A 22,271-nucleotide genomic window follows, 5' to 3' on the forward strand; every position below is an offset into this window, starting at 1 on the left:
CTGCCAAGTTCTCCCTTTTTAAAAGGGAAATTCCCTAATGCTGAATAGGCTTCCTCGCGAGAAAAGGGAAAACTTGGCAGCTATGCGCAGCAGCCTCCTCAGAGAAGAACAAAGGCGGCGGCGGCGCTATCTCCATCCCCGGCCTGCCCTCCAAGCCGAGGAAGGGCCGCGGGGTGGGAGAAGAAGCCGCCGACGCTTCCGAGACGCCGCCGACGCCGGGGGGGGGGGGGCGCGAGAAAGGAATCCCGGCGCTGCCCGAGGGGCCGCGGTGGAAGGCGCCATCTTGTGAGGAGGGGGCGGCCCTCGCTCGCCTGCCCGCCCTCGCGTCCTACCTCCTCCTCCTCCGCCGCCGCCTCCTGCTCCTCCTCCTCTTCCATGCCTCGGCCGCGAAGTCCCCTCGCTCGCGCTCCCTCAGTCTCCGCCGCTCTTCGAGGGAGCGCAGCCACCCCAGGCCTCTGCTGCCGCCGCCATTTCTAGCCGCTTCCAGCCATGACAGGTGAGGGGAGGGAAGGTCGCTCGGATAGGGAAAGGGGGGGGGAATGCCCCATTCTTCCATTCACGCCCACCTGTCCGAACCCCCCCCCCAGATGCTTCGCCCCCCCGAATATCCAAGTTATTTCTGGGCTCCTTCCTTCCCTCCGCGGCTTCGCCATCCTTCCTGAGCATCCCTTTCTCATTTCGTTTCTTTCCATCGCTGGTTTCTTCTTGCCCTGCCAGGCCCACAGCCGCCCCGTTATCCCTACACGCCCGCCCAGGTGCCCACACGCCGCTTGGGACCCCCCTTGGCCGGCCTTTCCCGGCCCCTCCAAGCATCGCCTTGCCTCAGAATAACGACCCCCGACCCCAAAAGGTGGATCCCGCACATACGTCCTTTTGCATCTGCCTACCTCCCCACCCCCCAATATAACCCATTTTTTCACCTCTTCTGCCCTTCCCCTCTAAATATTCGGAATTTACACCTCTTGTTCTTTTGGCTACCTGGACCAGTAGTTCACGACTTTGCTTTCTTTCTACTCTTTGCTTCTCCTGGTTTATAAGGGGCAGTTATTACAACCCCCCCTTTTCTCTGTCCCCCCCCGAATAATCCATACTAACCTTTGTACACTGTTTTGTGCAATGATAATAGTTGCAGCATGCACAGCTGTCACACCCTTCAGAGAACTCCTCTTTACTGTGTGCCTGGAGTCATTGATTTCCATGTGTGTGCGCACACAAATGTGGTCCCCCGGTTGCCCCTTCTTTCCACCTAGGCATATTCTGCCTATAGGAATCCTACCATTCCTCTTCTCCCCACTAGACCCTGATGGTTGCAGCCTAGATACACATATTTTTCCTCCATGCCAAGCTATAGCATTTGCCGTCATACCCTCTGCCCCTTTTCACGGGCTTTCTGAGGTGAGTGGCCCCCGGTTCTCTTTCCTTCCTGCCCCCACAGCTGATTTGAGTTCTGGCTTTCTACTTGTAGCAACCCGTTTCCTCCACTTATGGGCACTTGAAGTATCTTTCTGTTTATTTTTATATTAACCCAGTTTGTTGTCTCCGTAGCTGTAACTACAAAAGCCTTGCTATCGTATGGTATATTCATTCCATCACGTCTGTTTCTCTGTCTGTCTCTGTCTCCCTGGTAATGCCTTGCTACTACAGCAGATATTAGCCTCATTTTGCTCCCTTCTTGTTTGTACATTGATAATAGCATTCTAGGCATTCCCTGTGTGATACCAGAGCGAACATCTAGCTAATTACTGCAGGGTTTTTGCCTTCAAATTGACTGTTGGAAAAGGATAAGAGGATTGAAATGGGTTGTTGCCAGCGAGAATCATCCATCTGATTAAAAATGAATGCTTTCTCCCTAACGCACTCATGGGTGTAACCTCTCCCTTTCACTTGTATGTCCATCTTTTTTAAAAAACAAAACAAAATGGGTGGCAGACATATAAGGCTGGGTGAAGAATTTAGGTTAATTCACCTGCAGTGATAGACTACATTCCCTGTCTGGTTGGGACTAATTTAAAATTGATGCAGGGATAGTGTGTTTCTGTAACTTTAACTTATAAGCTGCCTGCCTTTCAAACTAGAGAGTATTTCTTGTATGTTAAAATATTGGAGGACAAGGAATTAATTATTCTCTCTTTCATTGAGCAGCATCATTCAAGCCTCTCCTCTAAAACTGAATGACGTAGCTGATACCTACTAATGTTGCTGAAGCCATACACTTACTGTATTCTTAAAAGATAGTATATTCTGCCAAAGGAGTATATGCTTGCTCACTTTTCATCCCTTCATTTTGAAATTGACATAGGTATTCCCCTGCCCTTCAAAGATAAGCTTGGAACACAACCTTGATCTACTCCTATATTATCTATTCTAGCTATTTTCTTTGAATGCTCAGTCCCCTCTTGAAAAGCGGAAGATGAAACAATCAATGAATTTGCTTTGAATGACTGAAATAATTGCTTTTCCTTGTCATAATTGATTGCATTGTCTCTCAAGGATTCTGGGTCAATGAGTGTTCTGTTGCTGGACAGTTTTTAGTCCTCATTTTAGTCCTTGTTGAACTGGACAGTTGGAGACTCCGCAGGACTGGAAATGCTGAACAAAAGCTCAGCACAAATACTGAGTGTGGGTGTGGACTGACTATTTAGATTTGTGCATTTGGGGGAGGTGGGCACGAACTGAATGACCATGGGAAGTGGTGGCAGAGCAAATAATAGATTGGCCTTTTGCAGCCCTCTACTGACTGGGAATTGAGAGAACATCAGACAATTCATGTGTAGAATCCTACCATGTCATGTAGTCCAAGCAGTATGCTTATCTACAGAATTGCCCTTGTTGGCTGGATCTTGCACTCCAGCAGCCCTGGAAGCAATCTATTCCAAAAAAAGAGTCTTCTCCCTTGCATGTTTTTTAAAGGTAGTTGCTAAAGATCATAGTTGATAGGAAGCTTAGTGTGAAATCTTAATTCTTTGATGGTCTGATGCTAGGAACAAAAGCTACCCTGGAACAACCATTGATGTTTGGTTAATAGACTGTAAACAAAAGTAATGAACAAGAAACTAGATTGGAGGGCAAAAATGAATGTTGCTTGGATTTTTTGTTTTTACTGTATCTGTAATTTATACTAGTAAATAGGTTTAGATGCATCATCTTAATACCTGATTAACTTTTAAGAACAAAGATAGGTCACACCTTGGCATGTATTATTGCTAGCTAGCAGAGCATAATGCCTGGTGAATTGCCGGGGGGCACAGTAGATAACAAAGCACAGTATAAAATATTAGGATTATAGTTCCCTCTCCCAAATCATTGTTTTCCACTGTATAGTAATGCCTTATCTAATAACTCTTGCTCTACAGCCCACAATGCCAGTAAATATTGGAAGTAGATCTCATTGATTTCAGACGAACTTGTTTCCAAGTAACCATGCTTGAAATCAGTGAGGATTAACTGGAAATATCACTTTCCTCCTCTATAGAATACTAAACTGCTTCCCTCCAACTTTATAGAAGCTCAGTTTTTGATTTTCACAGATTGTTCATGAAGCTATATGTAAGCTGTTATAATTAGGTGACATAAGGACCTTGTGTGTGATCAAATATCAGCAGTGTAATTGAAAACTATTGACCTGATTGGTTATGTAGGCAGTTAGAAAAGTCAGCTCTGCCTAAAATAATAGTGGTTCAGCAATTAACTGTAAGAGCAGGATGCAGTTTTGGTGTTGTAAGTTCTCTTCTGCTGTTGCCTGTGGATGTGCAGCCATTTATCTTTGACCACAGGTCAAAGATGCAGGAGGTGCTTGACAGTGTCTTAAGTGGACACACATAGAATGGGAAATGTAATGCTAGTAGCATCTCAACTGTGTAACAACTTAAACACAGTGGCCGCTCCAGCATGTCAAGGATGGCTGAGACAGTATAAGTTACGTTGTGTTTTATTTATATACAGTATTGCTTTTTGGCCCAAGGGTCTCCAAAGCGGTTAACAACATATTACTGGTAATACAAAAGAAAGATACCACAAATACAATCAACCAATCAAAACAATATAACATAGCAAACTACAAAATACCCATCAGTTACAATGGATATCACAAGAAGAAGGTCATATGTTAACGATCTAGTAAGCAACGCTATGGAGTGTTGTAGGTATTGCAAAAGATTTTAGGGACAGGGCAGGATAGAATGCAAAGCACTGAAGGGGAATATGTACACAGCTGGATTTTTGTAGGCTTGTGTGGGCATTTTGAAAATGCATGGATGGCCAGACTTTGCACAAGTAATGTACAAACAGTTGACAGATGTTGGGATTTTATTCTTAAGTGAAGGCTTGGACAATAGTTGAAGAAGCTGTTACGAAAAGATGTTCATTAAGTTAAAATGAACTTTTTGTTTTACTCAGAAACTCCAGGAAGAGGATATTAACAAATGGGAATGTCCTTCATGATGTCGAGAAAGGTAGGAAAAAGATTAAAGATGGGAAAATAAAGCTGCATTCTGTGTTCTGTTGCTGACTTCAAAGCTGGAATGGGATGTAAAGAGGAACATGTTTTGACCAGAAGGATTATCTTTGGTTTTGATAAAAGTCTTAGGAAAATACTTTTCCAGCAATTTGTAGAGGAGTGAGGACTTTTATTCTCTTCAAAATAACAGAAATCAGGCTATTCACCAATTATTCTTTGAAAGCTTGAGGTTTGCACAGTTGATGAAAAATTTCTCTTGTGTGGCACCACCTTTCTAAATACTGTAGATCTGCAGCAGCCAGTCTCTGCTTCAGTAACATGCCCACCTTCAAATGAAATCTATTGGTTTACATTCTTGTTCTGAGCATCATGGATTCAAATGTTTATTACCAGGAGAGATGTCATGCCCTGACATTTTCTATAAAAGCTCAGTGGTAGGGCTGGGAAAGACTGCTGCCTGAAATCCTGGGAAGCAACTCCCACATAAGTTGTGGACTTACTTTACTTTTAGAAAATGTATTGTTAATGTGGTGACAGTGTTAGACCAGGGAGATTCAAGGTTTCATTCAGCCATGGGTGACCTTGGGCCAATCAACGTTTTCTTTGTCTTCTATACAGGGGTCTTGTGAGAATCAAATAGTATGAAGCAATGTATGATACCCTGGGGGGGAAAGGATTAAATTAAAAGGTTATAAATTAAACCAACCAACCTTCAAACAATACCTGATGCTGATTGCCTCCCCTCCCCCAATATCCTTTTCTGGAAACCTGATGAGTCACTATGCTTTATTAGATTAGATTATTATTTTAAAAGAATGTATCTGGCATTTGTTTATTTTTTGCCTTGGCTTTTGTTCAACCTTCAGTGTCACGTGAAAGCTTCTCTGATAGCTTGGTGATCAGTTCTCTGTCTGTGATCCACCAACTGAATGTGATCATCTAAATCTATTAGTAACCAATGAGGATGGGGTATCTAACTGGAGTTACTAATCTCTTATGATGCATGCAGATAGTATATAGGAGGAGTTAACATGTATAACTGCTTACCCTCCTACTAGGCATGTCCTAGTCAATAAAAATAATAGTACTTTTATTATTTATACCCGACCCATCTGACTGGGTTGCCCCAGCCACTCTGGGTGGCTTCCAACATATATAAAAACATAACAAAATGTTAAACATTTAAAAAACCTTCCCTATATAGGGCTGCATCCAGCTGTCGTCTATAGGTTGTATAGTTACTTATCTCCTTGACTCACGGGTTGCATAACTCCATACCCTCCAATGTTTCTCTGGTGAAAATAGGGATGTCCTAAGGAAAAGTGAGACATTCCAGGGGCAAATCAGAAACCGGGGCAGCTTCTGTAAATTTGGGGTTCTCTCTGGAAAATAGGGACACTTGGGGGATCTGTAACTGCTCCTTGGTGAAGATAAATGTGGAGAAAAATGTTACCGTATATGTCAGTCTATAGAATGAATAACCTTTGCAGGAAAGACAGTGTGCTTCAAATCATTTAACTGGTTTTTAGATCATAGCTGGAATGTCTGCTTTTCAGTGGTTGCTAGAATACTTGTTTCTGTACTGATGTATGAAAAGCTTAGGATTTGTGGATTAAAGCACTTAAGTGTCACCATGCGAGATCTAGTATCGGCAGGCTACTGGAGTTCAAGCGTTATACATGTGAAAATTTCTTAATAGTTTGGGCAACATACCATACTTTAAATAATCTGTACTGCAGCTCCAGACTTTCTAATAGCAGTAGGATAGGTTTCTTATACATATATACATACATATATATTTGTAGGCAATTTGATTAGAAAGCAGTTTGGTTGAAGAAGGGATGAAGAAGGGATGGTTATAAATCACCCTAGCTTGATTCTGCCAAAAAGAGATTTACATTGATCAGTTATTCTTGCTTCGTTCCACTCTCATTGTTTCTCCGCTGAAAAACTTGAATACTGTATATTCAGAAGCATAAACACAGATATTGTAACATTTGAGCATAGAGAAGCACTTTAAAATATTTTTGATGTCTGTCAGAAGTTTGTCGCTCATAAAGTTCTTCCTCATGTGTTTTGGAATAAAATATGTTTTAACGTCACTGCCATGCCTAGTCCTTTGGCAAATAAAATGTCATGCAGTAAGGAAACTTCTACTGATATGCTTCCTCCTTGTCTCATGAGCAGGCAGGCTACTGAACCCAATGTGAAGAATTCCAGCTGTGGCAGTAATTAAAAGCAAAAAAATGATATGGAAAATTGACATTTTCGTGCCTGAGTTAAAAAAATCCAAATGACACCCCATCTACTTAACATTAGGATACCCTCCTTTAGAAAGGTTGCCTGTATAAGCCTTGTTGAAATGAGCAAGGAGATGGTAGAATTCTTGTTGTGCATTCATATTCAAAACATCTAAGTAGGTTGGGCTGTATATGTCAGACCTAGCTCTGCCCACCGCTGCAGTTAGTGGTACCCAAAATCTGCTGCCCTACTTTGTCTAATGATGGTTACCACCTCTATCTGAACTTATTAAAGTTGAACTTCCTTCATTTGCCCTGTTAAGCATTTCATGACAAGCATATTTTAGGAAAAAGACATTAGGCCTCTGTCCAAGTTGTATAATAAGAAAATAGCATGTGTGTGTTGTTGTTTTTGGTAAGCAAGCTGTTATCCTTCATCCAAGGACCAGCTTGCATAATAATTCTTTAATGGCTTAATGCCTCTGACCTGCGTTCAAAAATTTCTTGTGTTCCTTGTCAAACCTCCATGCTACAGAATCAGGACTGTAGGAAAAGTTTTCAGACTAGATACACCTACATTGCTGCTGCTGCTGTTTCAAGAAAGAATGTAAAGCACAAAGCCAATGGCTTATAGATAGGTGAAGCCATATTTGGTCTAGGAAAAAAATGAGATGTTACTACAGCTATAGCTAAAGTTGAACAAAAGTTGTACAAGAGCCCACTGGATCAGACTTTGTGGAGGATGCTTAGTAAGGATTTCTGTGGGATCTGCCAAAAATGTTCTTAAGAAGTGATTTTCAAGCTTTCTATATGCAGGTAACTCTGTTTCAGCATGTTAGTTGGTTCTCATTATGGAATTATGGGACATGTTTTTGATTGTTCATGCAGATTGTGGCCTCATCAGTACCATTACTGCTTCTGAATGCTGATTTAATGTGCCGGGTGTTGTATAAAGTGCCTAAGTGACAATTATTCTAATCTACAGTAGATGATCATGATGGGGACTAGTCAGGTATGGGGACCATCATGGCAATGGAGAAGCTCAGATGGTTCGGGAAAGGCTTTGTTAAGGTTATGTGAGATATGGAAAGGACATTAAGTGTAGAAAGGACAAGAAGTTTCAGAAGGCATTCAGATTTGGTGGAAACCCAGCTACCGTGTTTCCCCTTTTTTAAGACACCGTCTTATAACTTTTTTCCCTCAAAAAAACACACAGTGGCTTATTTTCAGGGGGTGTCTTTTTTTAAAAAAAAAAGTGCTGGTACAACTGGGACCCACTGGCTCAGGATGCTCGGTGCTCTCTTCTGCACATTGCTGGGCGCGTTGTTGGCGCTGCCAGTTCCGAGCGCCTGCAGGGTGGGGTGGGGGTGGCAGTGCTTTAAACCCCCAACCCTGTAGAAAGCAATGGAAGTTATGGACTGTAACAATCCTTAAGAGGCGCAGGTCTTAAAAAACCCCTGGTATCACCCTTGAAGCACAGCCTTCCAAAGTCAGGGGGGAATAGGTCTGTTTAGACAAAGGAAAGGATCGGGGGTGATTCTGTGCCCTGGGACCCACAGAACTACTTTAAAAATCCCAACCTGGGGGGGGGGTCAAATAGTGAAGCCCCATAGCCCTGTAGCAACAGAAGGCACATTCTGAAGCACCCGAGCTGTTCGGTTCCATAAAAAATCCAGGAATTGTAAAATTAACAACAATAATGGGGGGGCACTCTATCCAAAGAGTTAAGAAGGAATGGGAAAGTGTTGAGTTATATATGGAAAAATATGGAAAGGAAAGTTAGTTAAAGATAAAAAATAAATAATTATCGCAAGGGGAAAAATAACATCATAAAGGGTAATAATATTAAATATAAAATAGACAACACAACAGAAAAAGCAAGTATATGACTAAATGAGATCGCACAGGAGTGAGGGAAGTGGGGAGAGAGGGAGGGGGGTAAGGAATGGAAGGAGGCAATGGTTGGAGGAGGGTATAGGGGGATGAATTAAAGGAAAATTAAGACTGAGAAGCGCATGGTTTTTGTTTTTTAAAGATGCAAAGGCTTGCAATCAGCCAAAGTATAGAGCCCAACTTCTAGGAGACTGCGATCTACTTGCGGATTTATAAACTGGAGGTGATCTACCCCCGTTATATTGGTGTTCAGGTCAGAGTTGTTTTTAGAGAGAGGAAATATCCCATTTTTGAGGTTAAAGTAAAAGTTCCTGACCTTTTTTTTATAATGAGGAAATGCTGCTAAAACTCCGTTCTTCATTCCACGAAGGGGAGAGGGGGCGGGGCCGGGTGCTCAAAGACAAAAGAAATGGAAAAGGAGATAGCGATCAAATCCAGCCTCGCATTCATGCAGCCGTCGGGAGAGGCAGGGGCTGCAGCCGAGTGCTGCTTCACAAACAAACGGGGGAAAGTGCTTAGAACCCAGAGAATCCAGCTGAAAAACACGAAGCAGCAACAGCAATTGCACACACACCATCCCAAGCCAGCACAGTAACCAAGTCCCAAAAGCAAGAAAGGACTCAGCAAACACTGCTGCGGCCGGCGTTGCTGCTGCTGACTCGGGGAGCTCAGTGATCTCTTCCGCACAGCGCCTATCACTATGGCTTATTTTCGGGGTACGGTTTATATTTCTCAAATGCTTAGAAATGCTGCTATGGCTTATTTTATGACTACGCCTTAAAAAGGGGGAAACACGGTATGTGGGTCTGTTAGATGGGTTTTGGGTAGTGGGTGCTTTCTGCCAACATTGGCTCTCATGGTTCTAAACTACTTGCTACAGCTATGTACAGTGGAACCTCGGTTTATGAACACCTCGGTTTATGAATTTTCGGTTTATGAACACCGCAGACCCATATGGAACGGATTAATTCATTTTCCATTACTTTCAATGGGAAAGTTCGCTTCAGTTTATGAACGCTTCAGTTTATGAACAGACTTCCGGAACCAATTACACCCATGTTTCAGTTTATGAGCGCTTCAGTTTAAGTACTGCGCGGACCCATCTGGAACGGATTAATCCACTTTCCATTACTTTCAATGGGAAAGTTCGCTTCAGTTTATGAACGCTTCAGTTTAAGTACCCTGCGGACCATCTGGAACGGATTAATCCACTTTCCATTACTTTCAATGGGAAAGTTCGCTTCAGTTTATGAACGCTTCAGTTTATGAACAGACTTCCGGAACCAATTGTGTTCATAAACCGAGGTACCACTGTAATGGCATTTTGCACCATATTTCTGTTGGTTAAGCTTCAGCTAAGCTTGGTATAGACAACTGCTGGCCTGGCTCCCAATGTGGTGCTTGAAACTTGTGTTTACGGTCCTTCATTTGTAGCCCCCTCTATTAGTAAATGTATATTTAGCTTTAGGTGTACAGTGGTATCTTGGTTTGCATACATTTTGGATTACAAACACATCAAACCCGGAAGTGCATGTCCTGGTCTGCAACCTTTTTTTTTGGATTACAACCCATATTTTTTTTGGATTACGAACAAAAATTTTTTGGAGGCCCCATTGGCAAAAGCGTGCCTTGGGTTACAACCTGTTTTGGTTTACAGACGGACCTCCGGAACGGATTATGGTTGTAAACCAAGGTACCACTGTAAATGTTATGATCATATACAATGTTGGCACCATAATTTTATTTTTAGAATATAGCTCTTTTCCTGTTTGCTTTTTTTATATTGAATCACTCTGACTTTCACCAATCATTCAATAACTTTTTAAGGCTTGGAACAATGCATCTGTTGTACTAATTATAGTTGGAATTGTTTTTTTTTTCTGAACACTGTTGTGACAGTTAGTAATTTGTTGAATGGACAGAAAATCACTGTTGGAGGCACTACAGATGGTGGGTCTCCTCAAAGAGGGGGAATAACTAACTTCTCCCTTTAGCTGTGGGAAACATCAGACAAATTTATTTCTTTAAATGCTTTTATAACCCAGCCTTCTTCATCAGTACCAGTACCAGGGTGGGGTTCAACATAAAATAGTGATTAAAAACTATCTGAAGAAGTGTGCATGCACACGAAAGCTCATACCAATGACAAACATAGCTGCCAAGTTATATCTTTTTTAAAGGGAAATTCCATTATGCTAAATAGGCTTCCTCACGAGAAAAGGGAAAACTTGGCAGCTATGATGACAAACATAGTTAGTTTCTAAGGTGCTACTGGAAGGAATTTTTTATTTTGTTTCGACTATACCAGACTGTCAGAGGTTCTTGCAGCTACTCTTGAGTAACGACGCTCCACACCTGCTTGTCTTTAAGGTGTTTTTTATTGTGCATCTTATTTACAGTGCAGAGTCTGGAAAACATGTCTGCTTACTTCGAGTTAGAACCTCGCAATGGCTTCTTTCTGTTTCGCACCCAACATAACAGCTTGGGAACCCCAAAGCGCCTCCCTCTTGCCCTACGGGGTGCCGTACGCCTCAATTCAGGCATTGGGGGGGGCGTCCTTTTGACTGCTCTCCCGTCATTTCCTCCCCAGCTGCTTCCTTCTCTACTCGGTGTTGAGGCTCTCTCATGCTGTCCGAGCCTCTCCCCTCCCTCTCTACTTCCTGATTCCTGTAATCTGATCCGCTACTGGACTTGATGCTCTGAGAGGAACTCGACCTGATTAGGGGGGCTGTTCCCTATAAGCCCTCCCCCTTACACAGACCAACATGGCTACCTACCTGTGATTAAAAAAAGGTTAGTGAAACCAACAAAACATTGCTAGAAACAATGGCAAACAAAATAACTGCAAACTGCTTAACAGCAAAGACTAAAACAGCCAGTCATTGAACATCTAAAAAGCCTAAGGCAGCGGTTGGCAACCTAAGGCCCATGGGCCACAAGCGGCTCATGGACCCCCGCCACCTGCTCAGTTGGCTCCTGCAGCCAATTGGAAGCTGCGCACGCCTCCTCCGCACCGGAAGGAGTTCCAGAAGTAGTGTTTGTGCATGTGTGCGTGTGCGTGCGCACACACACTCCGGCCCACTGTGGCGTCTGCGGGACTGTGAACCGGCCCAAGCCACAAAAACTTTGCCGACCCTGGCCTAAGGGAACAGATATGTCTTTCCTTGTTGCCAAAATGACAGTGGTGTCAGCACTGAATGTACCTATAGGGGAAGGGCACTCCACAAATAGAGTGCTACCTTGTAGGATACTCCAGCACCACTGGGCAACCTTCTCTTAACAGTGTGATGTGAAGAATAGCTGCTGTGCAAGTAAACAGGGTGTGTTTTATACAAAAGAGGATGCACTGGGATAGTTTGCATGCCACACTAAGCCAAACCATGACTGGACACGAATGCATTAGTGTGTGATTTCTTGGAGGGAAACTAGTGCTGCTCCACTCCCTCTCCTGGTCCTTCTGCACTACCTTAAGCTAAGCCAGAAGTTGGCTATGCATTATGTCTGGACTCTGACCCACACCTTGGGTGGGGGTCATGAGTTGTCTCACCGCAAGCAAAGCAGAAAGCCAAGGGCAACCTTGGCTGCAGCTCATGGTTTCTCTGGAGCCTGGGTTGGGATGTAATGCTAAGCCAAATATGACTTACTGCAGCTCCTGGTAGTATGGCTAGCAAGAGGATCAGAGGGAAGGGAAGTGGCTACCAGTTTCCCTCTTGAGTACCTTCATGCTTGCACATTCATGTGTAGTGGTGGTTTGGTTCAGCATTAGTTAAGAATTGGGCTACTCTAATTCACTGACAGAGTAAATCACTGAAAGTCTTAAAACAAACTTGAAATATTTCCTCAAACATTAGCAGTGTAGTCAGAAGAATTCACATTCATTTCAGTGGGGCTTACTTCCAGGCAAATGGGTACAGGATCACAGCTTAAATTTATTAATCATTTATTAGCCGCTTTCCAAATCCCCATGTCAGTAACAAATTTTATTAAAAAGATTCATAGCTGTTTGCCCTAATTTTGCTGTTAGAACAAAATGCATATGTAGAAGTAACTGACTTCCCCAATTTTAATATAATTGAAAAATAGTAATGCCATCTTGCCTGCTAAAAGAGATCCATGTTGTATGAAGCTTGATACCTCCACTTTGAACCTGTGGACCAGATTGCCTTGCCTGCTGTGTATTCTGTTTTGGGGAGCTAACAACTGTGTTACCAAGCAACTGATGAGACATGATTCTTATACTACCATTGGTGAAAGAATATTCAGTCTGGTAGTAGCACATATTTAATAGTGATCAAGTGTAAAAAAATGTATGTATTGGCAGAGTTGGTACTCTAAGTCAGGGTTTCCCAAACATGGGTCTCCAGTTGTTTTTATTTCTTATCATTTGTTTTATTGGTTAAAGTAAGTTATAGCTCATTGTTATAATAATTAGTTGGTCACAAATTGCGACTTTTGGTGTTGATTTAGTTCAGCCTTCCCCAACCTGCTACCTTCTAGATGTTTTGGACTACAATGCCTATCACTCCATCACCATACAAAATCTGATGGGAGGGCACCTGGTTGGGGAAGGTGGATTTAGTTGTGGAAAACCATTCTTGAAAACCATTTTCTAGTGTGCCAGCAAGTTCATGTTGGCCCTGGAGTAGTGAAATGGCATTTCTTTTTGACACTGCACCTTGAACATGGCAGAACATGAATGGGAAGGGGGACAGAAGTGTTATGCCTGCTGTTAGGATTAATATAATTGGTCAGGTAATTGCCAGGCTTGTGACAAGGCTCACAATTATCTTGCACAGCAGATTGCTTTATTAGAACCATAACAAAATCAATAATGAAATCTGATTTTTGTTTTGTTCTTTTAAATGTTTCTGATAGGCACTTGCAAATCCAGAGTCTCTTGAGCTTGCTTGAATGTTAGGTTTTGCCCTACCCTGCTTTAAACTTTTCTGCTTTTTTTCAATTTCCTTAGCAGTTTCTCGTGTCTGTTCATACATGTGGTAAAAGGTGCCATTAACTTGTGGGATTCATAAGTTGTTCATAATCCTTTTGTTCCAAACACAGTGATTGCATAAACAATGTCCACATTCAACTTGGAGCATTCTTATCCAATCCATAGTTGTGGCAAGTATTTTTTTTCCTGGAACTTCCTGCTATAGTAATTACGAGTAGGCTTAAGTGCAAATAACTGAAGCAAATAGCCTCCCTAGGTAAGTGCCCCAGGTGAGAGATGGGGTGGTTTCTGACTGGGATGGTTGGATTGATCTCTTTATTTATTTCTCTACATTCTACTATTATGATTAGAGGTGGGTTAACAGCAGTATTAGTCTGGGCCAGAGACGGAGGAGGGGAATGAGGCTGCCATCTCTGTGGTGCTGTGTAGGGGGTGGTATGGAGCTGGGCAAAGTTATGCAGAGACGAGGTGGGTTAGTTATATCAAAGCCCTTGCTCTCTTTCCACTCTGTCTGCTGTATTTCAGAATCTAAGGATCAGGGCCGTCTTAAGCGCCCCTGGCGCGGTGGAGCGACGGATCCCTCCGGCGCCCCCCACCCCGTTTCCCAGCACGGTGGGCGGGCGGGCACACCTGCGCGTTGAACCGGCGGACCGGCCGGCCAGCGGGCGGGTGCAGCTCGCGGCGCCCTCCTGGCGGGCCGGCGCCGTGGTACCCTGCGCCACCGGGGGTCTACCTAGAGCCGGCCCTGCTAAGGATACTGCTTAGCCAACCCCATTCTTCTGGTCTGGTGGTGTTGCTGTTAAATGTCAGGTCTGTCTGAATAAAACATCTATCACCCATGATTTGATTATGGATGAGGGGGGGTGGCTTGGAGTTAGGTAGGTGAGTTGGGTGGCCATATGGTCACCTGGTACACCACCACTCTGGGTCAGGGGGCGGGGCGGGAGGGGGAGAGTTAGGATTGTCCATAAAATGCTATTTCCCTTGCCTAAATTGCTCCGATTTGGACATTGCCTTCTCCTTCCTCGGTTTCCTCCAATACAGTGTATGCCTCTTGGGGTAGAGACCCATCCTGAAATACTTTGGAAAGCACCATTCCCTGTGAATGTGCTATACAGTATAAACAAACTAAGTGGTTATTATCATTGGTATGATTTATATCTGGAAAAGGGCATATTTATCTCATGCTCTGCGGAATGTGATGTTTTCTGGCTTTGCATTATCTCTCGATGAGATCAAACCTTTTATCTTGGCAACAGAGCCAGCTATCTCATCTTTACCTGCAGCATGAAACAGATGACCTTGTTTGCTGTAAAAATGTCCACTCTTCTGGTTCCGATTAGCTCTGTAGACTAGGGTCATGCACAGGAGCTGAGCAGGACTGCACTCCCACAGTCACAGGGAAGTGGAGCTATGGTAGTTCAGCACATGATTGGAGCCTAGAAAACCAACTTTTTGTGTGATTTGAGACTCCACATGGGAAGTCTTTAAGCAGCGAATACTCAAAGTACCCTGCAACTCACTACCTGAAATATACTCCCTTGGGTGCCATTCCTCCTCCCTGCAAATTTATCAGAGTTATTCTGGAATATCCACAAATAAGACATAACCTGTACAGGTAATGGACTCAAAACATTCTGATTCTCTCTTCCCTCTCCTTTTGTATGAGGCTCAGCATTACCCTGAAGCTAAAACTTGACATGTGATTGCAAGTGAAGAATTCCCAATCCAGTGTTTTGTTTTTAAGGTGCAACAAAGGGACCATTGGTGAGGCAGGTTTCCTCTAGTCAACCTGAAAGCCCAACCTTGAAGATTTGGGTTAAACAGCCACTGACTGCCATTTCTCCCCCAGAAAAGCACCCTACCCCTTCATTTTTATTTCTGTTTGCTACTGAATGTCTAGTGGAGCCCTGAAGCCTGCTTCACAAATATTTAAGATGTGCACATAAAAAAGAACATGTGTGTATGTGATGAGCACATAGCTGGGAAACCAACCAGATGGGCAGGATGTAAATAATAAAATTAATTATTAATCAATCAATCAATTAAATTAATTATTATTGCCATAAATACATTGCTGTTTGCCCGCATTCACTTAACAAGAAACCTATAATTGCTAGTGCCTAATCTGTAAGGAGCATTCTGAAGGAAATCAGCCCTGACTGCTCACTGGAAGGACAGATCCTGAAGCTGAGGCTCCCAATACTTTGGCCACCTCATGAGAAGAGAAGACTCTCTACAAAAGACCTTGATATTGGGAAAGATTGAGGGCAAACGGAGAAGGGGACGACAGAAAACGAGATGGTTGGACACTGTTCTCAAAGCCACCGACATGAGTTTGACCAAACTGCAGGAGGCAGTGGAAGACAGGAGTGCCTGCCGTGCTCTGGTCCATGGGGTCACGAAGAGTCAGACACGACTAAACGACTAAAGAACAACAATGTAAGGAGCAGCCCTGCTAGACTTGTAAGAGGTAGACTGCTATTGACTGCTGGTGGGCATGTCCTTTCCAGCACGCCCTTGAGCAGTTCTTGAAGGGTTGCTATAATGCATGTCCCCAGGCATCCATGGTAACCCTTATCCTCTCTGCTCTGTCCTGCAGCACTTGCTTCCTTTCTCCACCCTTCATCAAAGTAACTTCCCTTTCAGCTTGACCTCTGCACACAGAAATGACATGCCAGCAGTTTTGCTGTGTCACTCTATATTGCACTGGGCATAAGCAGAGCTCTTCTGATTCAGGCTAAAACTCCCATCTTGTCCAGCGTCTTGCTTCTTACAAAGCCCGCAAGCAGGGCTCCGGTTGCCGCTCCCCAGCAATGTGTCATGTAAGCACCTGTTCTTTTATATGAATGCTCTAATCTCCTTTTAAGAATATAGTATGTTTTTATTAACAGGTTTTTCTTGAGTAACAAAGGTACATAACACATCTTTGTTTAATAATAGTTTAGTCCTTCATACAGGTCTGTTATGTGAGACATTATTGTTATAGGCAATGTGGCGTAGCGGGGAAGTGAAGTGGGGAGAGAGAGGTGAGGAAATAGAGTGGGGGGGAACAGTAAACTTTTATATGAGCAGAGCTTTTGTGTCAGCATCACGTGAGTGCGTATCTTATGTTTGCTGGTGAAGTGAGAGGCCAGAGGGCCCAGGACATGGCTGGTTGTATTTGGTTGGTTGCAGTTGCTGGGTTAAACCAGCCATATCAATTCGCATACTATCAGGGGAGGTTAGTATTTATCTTGTTGGTCTATATATGCAATAAAGGGGAAATAGACCGGGTGAAAGCGTTCTTTGTTTTTCCCCATGCTAATTTCAGTTTGTTAGTTAGCATTTCGAGTATGTCGGTTTCCCATACAGTTTGGTACCAGTGGTCCATGTTCACTCATGATACTTCCAGTGTCTGGTTATGACACTCCTAACTTCTGAGAGTAAGTGCCTTATGAGTTACCGTATTTATCATGGGAGTGTGCATTGTTGTCTTGGAAGATAATTTTTAGAGCCGGTTCTGGAGTTGCGGATTTATTGTAAGATTGCTATCCAAAAGGATTGAATTTGGGGGCAACTGCACCACATATGGAGGTATGTACCCATGGTGGTGCAGCCTCTCCAACACCTAGGTGGAGTTCCTGGGTGTATCATTTCCAGTTTCTATGGTATTAGGTAGCACCTGTAGATTAGTTTAAAAATGAGTTCCCTCCTCTTGGCTGAAAGGGATTTGAAGGGCAATTCAGTCCACAATTTTGACCAGTGGGTTGAGTTTATTTTGTATATTGTGACGTGTTCCCATTGTAGTAAGGAGTGTAGTGTCTTGGAGTAGTGCTTTGTATATTGCTGATACTGTCCCTTTGCTGTGTCCCTCTGTTGATAGTAGGAGTTTTTCAAAGTTAGTCAAGGGCCTAGTGGCAGTTGCCTTTGTTGCTGGGGTTGTTTAATAAGGCATGTAGTTGTTGTTGGGTCAATCAGGGTATTTGGGTGTTCCCTACTTTGTCTTGTATTTCTAGTATCAGTATGGGGCTGCCATTTTGTAGACCTTTGGCTTGCCAAAGCTTTATTTGAAAGCTTTGGGATGCATGGGGGAACAGTGGGTTGTAAACTGGGGGGTTAGAGGGGACAGGGCTTGGGACAGTATTCCTATTTTTTCTTTCCGTGCTTTAAGCATGGTCTGTGTGAATCTGTTTTTTGTTGTGAGAGTTTAGAAATGGGTACACTGAGGTGAGGGTGTTCCTGATTATATCTAATTCTCTGTGCACCCATTCTTTTGTTTCATCTTCTAAAATGAATACTGTATTGGGAATTCTCCTTCTGAGGTAGGGAGATGCAGGGATCTGGCTTTTTGTGGGATTCATGGCTTTTTGTGAGAGAAGATAAATGAATGTAGTTTTTTTTCTGCCACTTGCAGAGTTGGGTCTAATCGCCTTTTAAAGGTGTCTTTAAAAGGAGATTAGAGCACCAGGTAGCGAAAGTGAAAACATAAGAGGCAGCACCCTGCTTGCCCCACTCCTTCTGCAGCCAGAATGCCCCCCTCACTGGGAGGGAGATGTTCCAGCTTATGGCATTGCTGCTAATCTTCTCTGCCCCAGGGCGGAGCACCCTGGCTTTTGTCAAGTATGGTGCAAGGGGACATTCTGCTGGCTGTGAAAGTGAGGGTGGGGCAGGGCGGAGCAGGGAGGGACACATTCCCGTTTTATGAGATGCCCTGGTTATGGTATAAGCTTTCCTGTAGAACAGACCACTTCATCAGCTGCATTTTTCATGAAAAGCTAGTATTGTAAATGACAGTTTCACAGATTGCATTCCACATTACTCATTTTTTGTATGACGAATTAGTGTCTCCAGGCTATGAAGAATTTTATAAGCCTCTATAATTTATTGAACAGAAACAATGGGGTGCCTGGGGTGAATTTCAGGCATCTCTTTCCTGAGGGGAATTTACTTTAAGTGGAGGACTACAAGAATGGTTTGGAGACTTGCTTGAATTTCACAGTTGTGCGCTCACAGGCAGCATTTGACAGGCCATGCTCTTTCAGCCTCAGCCCCGCCCCATCTATAATAGGGCATATAAATTTAACCTACATTACAGGGTTATTGTAAGGATTAAAGCAATATAATTCACATGAAACACTTTCAGGTGTGCAAAGTGCTATATAAATTGGTACAAATATTTCCTTGTTTGTTTATTACTTTTATATCCCACCCTTTCTTCCAGAGGAGCTCTGGGTAGCAAACAACAAGGGATAAAGCCACAAAGCAATGAAAAAATATTGAAAATATCTTTAAAATAATACTGCATCTCTCTCTCATTGTTCCATTGATTAACATTTTCACCCATTGTTCCATATACCCTTCAATCCCTTTGATAAATGCTGTCCCAAAGTCCATAATTTCCATAATTCTCTTCATAAATACCCAAGGGACATTGTTGAACACCTTCTCAGCATCCAAAAATATTAATTTAGCTTCTTTTTCATTCTTTTTTAATGAAAACTTTCCATGAAAAATATAGCAATGGAACACTTTCCACCCTGTATCACCCTAACTTAAAAAACAACAAAAAAAAAACCACACATGCAACTTTAGTGAACAAATCCAGACATTCACTCTGGAGAAGAAATTAAAACATGCACTATGCATGGTCCAGTTTGGATTATTGTTTGAGCCTTCGTAAGCCAAAGTTTATGAAATATATGTGTGTGTGTGTGTGTGTGTGTGTGTAGGCATTGCGCGTGCGGAGGTCACAGCCTTTCTCCATAATTGCTGAACCGTAATGTAACAAATTTGGCCACAACATTCCGTGCCAATCAGGGAGGGATCTGGCATTAAAAAAACCAAAAAAAACCCCCACACTTTCACACCTAAAATTATGATTAAACACAAAAAAGTGGCGCCCAAATTAGACATCACCACCAGAAGCTCTGAAAACTCCAGCAGCATCCAATAGAAAGGCAGATCGCACCCTGCCGCCTCCAAAGCTGCACTGCCAGATGATACCACAAAATTCCACAGCAACCAACTGAAAACAGTCCTTTTGCAGCAACAAGGCCCAGCTTTTTCAATAGGCCGCAGCATTGCCAAGCAGGAAAAACTGAGTAGGCCACACCATTCAGTAGGCCACAGGCAAAAACAAACAGAATAGGGCCTTTCACAGGGTGGGGGAATCACAGGGATGAAGCATAACAACAGGAGAGGGGGCTCATAGGGATGAGGCACAACAAAGGGAGGGGGGAAACACATAGCCATGGGGACCCTGAGTCAGCCAAAGCAGTGGGGGGTGGGGACATTTTCAGCAACACGCATGGGTGGGGGAGTCTTATTTTTGAAACTTACAGTAGGGGAGTCAGGGTTGGGAGAGGGCAGGTGAGGGGACTCTGAAGCATAGCTGCCAAGTCTCCCGTTTTTCACAGGAAACCCCCGTATTTTGTTACCGTTTCCCCCTGTTATCCCGAATGGATTTATATCCCGTAAATCCCCCTGATTTGGAATGCAGCTCCTGCCGGCGGCCATGTCCTGGCTCCCAGCTGTCTGCGCATGTCTGGACATGCGCAGAAGCGATTTCTGGTGCCCAGACATGCAGACACAGGCAGCCCGGCACCGGAAGTCACTTCTGCGCATGTCTGGACATGCATAGAAGCAACTTCCGGTGCCACACCGCTGCTGATCCTGGATTTTTCAATCCGGGAGTTGGAGGGTATGCTCTGAAGGGAGACTCTGAAGGTCAATATAACAGAAAAGGGTCCATTTAATACAAAAACCCACAGCAACGCGTGGCCAGGCCAGCTAGTCATAAATAAAAATTGAAGCTGAGTTCTCCTTCCCTGGCTCATTTTCCTGGTTTATTAGCTGACATTAAAACACAGCCCCCATGTTCAGATGCAACATGTAATTCTGGCCTAATGCACAGACTTGTGGTGAAGCCAGTTCATAACGGCAAGAAGGGATGGGTTTGGAATTACTGTCTATGCCAGGCCAATGTGAAAAGAGTTGCTATTCAGGTTATACCTGTGGAGTTGTTGTTCAGAAGAACCTGGCAAATGATTCCACAAAAGCCCACACAAAATGTTTACTAACCCACTCGCCCACATATTTGTCCTAATGATGACTGTTACCTTAGTTCACTTTAAAAGGGATTAGACAAATTCGCGGAAGGTAAGACTATCAATAGCTTCTGGTCATAATGGCTGTTGGCTGTATCCTACTGCCAGAACAATCTCTGAATATCAGTGAGAGAAGGCTACTGTGCTTATGTCCTGCTTGTGGGCTTCACATTGGAGCCCTCTGGACCTGGCTGGCCACTGCAGAAAGCAAAATGCTAGACAAGATGGGGCCCCAGTCTTTTATGTTTAATTGATGTCTATAAGGGTGGAGGAAGGCATGAGGAAAGTTTTCCTATTTGATCTTGTAGAAACAATTTGCCTGCCCTGGGTAAGGTCAGCTGAGTGGTTATTTACAAGCCCTGTTGTAAAAGACCAGGATGGAAACCAACATTTTAGAGCTGTGGGCTCTGGCATTGTGGCTTTTCATCTTAAGCCAAACAATTGAACATACGGTAGCTGCTGGAGGCGTTGAAAAGAGACTGCTTAAGGCTAAACCAACACTGAGTCAAGTAAAAAAATTCCTTCTTTAAGGTGCTACTGAAGGAATTTTTTTTATTTTGCTTCGACTCAGACCAACACGGCTACCTACCTGTAACTGAGTCAAGTGTTAGAAGAAACCAGTGAAATTGGATGTCATTACGTGTGCATATGTGTAGAACACTGCTGCTTAGCCCAAAGAGTGCTATGAGGATGAAATGGAGAGGGAGGAACCACGTGTGCCACTTTGAGGTCCTTAGAAGTAAGGTAGGATATAAATGTAGCAAAGGTAGTATAAAAAAGAAACACGGAAAGCAAATGTATTCCCCTTCCCATACTGCTTTCCCATGCTCTGGCCAGGTTCTCAAGTTTCCCTGCAAGTACATGGCAATGAGCTGATGTGAGCATTTTTTGTGCGCCGATATATCACTTGCAGTGCTGTACTAAATCCAATGCAAATCATGTTTATATAGTCCCAGATTTGTGGTGAGTGGATATTATTTTTGTGTGTTTGGGGGCAGAAGGAGCAAGCTCTGAAATGCTGATTATTTGCATGTTCATATCTTTCCTGACATTAGAAAGAAAATCCTTTACAAGGATGCCATTCTTCTGAAATCAGTAATTAAATCTGCATGGCTTGTAATTTGCATTAATTATGGTGTAGGTCCTGTATAATTCCACACTCAAGGAGAATAAGGAATCCACAGTGAATTAAATTCATCTGGAAACATTGATATGGGGAGACATGAGCACTAATTATCTTGGTGTATTTTACCCATCAAAATGAATTATGAACACTGGACTTTGTTCAAGAACTAAAATATGCTTACAATAAGACTAAAATCCCCCGCATCCTTTTTAAGAGTATGGCTATGATTCTCAGGTGGCTAACATCACTCGAGTAGAGGGCAGAAGTTTGAGGGTTGCATTTTTAAATAGTTTCTTTAAAATGTTAATTCTTTTTTGTTGTGTATTCTTTCTCCTTGTGTTTTGGATTTCATATTGCTAACTGTCTTCTAAGTGAGTGTATCCTGTAAGAGTTATGTAAACTAACACACTAAAAGAAGTTTTATATATATATATATATATATATATATATATATATAAATTCTCTTTGCGGAAACAATATAACTGTAAGTTTTGTCCTGTACTTTTTGTGGTGAGAG

The 22,271-nt window shown here is 43.1% G+C and overlaps 1 protein-coding gene across 4 annotated transcripts in view; it reads left to right on the forward strand.

Annotated features, from left to right (window-relative positions):
• The first annotated feature begins 208 nt into the window (after positions 1-208).
• Positions 209-22,271, forward strand: part of SLC23A2 (solute carrier family 23 member 2) — a 78,574-nt gene continuing 56,511 nt past the window's right edge. For 2 of the 4 annotated variants that reach the window (XM_035117372.3, XM_035117374.3), the window contains exons 1-2: positions 248-496; positions 4,396-4,451. The gene's annotated coding sequence lies outside the window, so the exon portion shown is untranslated. Of the gene's footprint in view, positions 497-4,395; positions 4,452-22,271 lie in introns of all 4 variants that reach the window. The other 2 variants (XM_060276384.2, XM_088670879.1) reach the window with 2 other exon arrangements.

The sequence above is a fragment of the Zootoca vivipara genome, chromosome 6, assembly GCF_965207765.1.
Source record: "Zootoca vivipara chromosome 6, rZooViv2.hap1.1, whole genome shotgun sequence".
NCBI classification, from domain to species: domain Eukaryota; kingdom Metazoa; phylum Chordata; class Lepidosauria; order Squamata; family Lacertidae; genus Zootoca; species Zootoca vivipara.